This window comes from Bactrocera latifrons, unplaced genomic scaffold, assembly GCF_001853355.1.
Source record: "Bactrocera latifrons isolate USDA-ARS-PBARC rearing strain unplaced genomic scaffold, ASM185335v1 scaffold_80, whole genome shotgun sequence".
Taxonomy (NCBI): domain Eukaryota; kingdom Metazoa; phylum Arthropoda; class Insecta; order Diptera; family Tephritidae; genus Bactrocera; species Bactrocera latifrons.
In genome coordinates, this window is record NW_017537490.1 from 1,250,034 (window position 1) to 1,251,609 (window position 1,576).

Here is a 1,576-nt window from a genome sequence, read left to right on the forward strand (position 1 = left end):
CATTTAATTTTTTTTTTTTAATTTCTTAATTTTTTATTAAATTCTCATCAATTTTTTAACAATTTTTTTCACTTTAAACTCACTGCTTGCTACAAAAATTTATTTTGTTTGTTAACTCTTGCCTCAAGCAGTTTAAAATATCCCAATCCACCGAAATTGGCGCAATTTTCCTGCAAACTCAGCTCCGTAATTATTTCACATTTCTATATTTACATACATATGTACATACATATATGCACAAAAGCAAGTATTTATTTATATTTCGAAAATATCCGCACTTTTCACATACAATTTTGACTATAAAGCCATCCAYAATATATCTTTCACCCGACGCTCAACAATTTGCATATAACACATTCGTTTTCCGGCACATATTTACTCATACATCGCCGTATGCCTGCGTCTGTTTGTATGTATGTACATAAAAAGTAGTGCTGAATAAAAAAAAAAGGTAAAAAAATCGTTGCTCTTAAACAAATATGTATATAAAATTATTCAACGGCAGCGCGTTCACCAGCTCGCACCGGGTATAACTCTCTCCAGGAACATCAACAGCCGACTGACTGACGTTTGGCTTTGGTGAGCGCGTTTCAAGCATTGACTGCTTCACTAACTGCTAGCTGTGCTGAGTAGTGCGGTAAGTGGCTGAGGTAACTTGCCTTGCTTGCTGCCATTTGCTTGTGTTGCCGGCTGTGCTGTTGGTTGCGTGCTCAGCGCCTCACACTCGTACTCACAAGCATTCCATTTGGTACCAGCTCTACCAGTATAGGTAGATTACTCATTGTTGCACTCTGTGTTGTGTGTTGTGGTACATATGTGGAGTTGCACCGCTTGACTGTGCTCACTCCTGACTTCGTTAATAAACTGCTGTTAAAGCGCAGCTCATCGTCATCTCACAATATACCACTAGTTTACCAAAATTACATGCAAAGCGTATGTGTGCGCTACAAATACACAGAAACTATAGCATACCCTGTAGGAAAATGCGCARTAGTGGGAGAAAGTTTTAAGCGTCTTACTCGGAGCGTCGTGTAAGCTTCGCTTCAATTGCCCCAAAGCTAAATATTGCACAAAAACCGGTAAAAACCATTCGAATAAGGCTGCATACAAATAGTAGCTTGAGAGAACTCACATCAAGTGCCTTCGCTAGAAGCTTCAATASCTTGTTTGGAATGTTCCTATGCATACCCTAAAAGCTTGAAGCAAATTGATACTCTATTTATACTCGTACATACATATATAGCAAATGATTTTGCTGTTAAAAAAATAATCTCAAAAGAACCTTGTGACAATAAACAAATCGAATTGAAGGCATTACTAAATAAAGATTGCTGTAGAACACAAGAAGAGCTCGCAGAATCCGTAGGAGTACCCTRATCTCTCCAACGTAATGGAGGTCTTCCTTTTTCTTATCTTCCCCCGGCGGGTATTGCGTCGAACACTTTCAGAGCTGGAGTGTTTTCATCCATAAATGAGCTAGCCAGCATATTCGCTGTCTCTTAATTCGCTGAACTATGTCAATGTGGTCGTATAACTTATTCAACTCATCGTTTCATTGACTGCGGTATTCGCCCTT

General features: G+C 38.7%; 1 protein-coding gene across 1 annotated transcript in view; it reads left to right on the top strand.

Moving 5' to 3' along the window:
* The window catches only part of LOC108976858 (intron-binding protein aquarius), a 31,027-nt gene that overhangs the window by 17,422 nt on the left and 12,029 nt on the right, over positions 1 to 1,576 (top strand). The window lies entirely within an intron of this gene.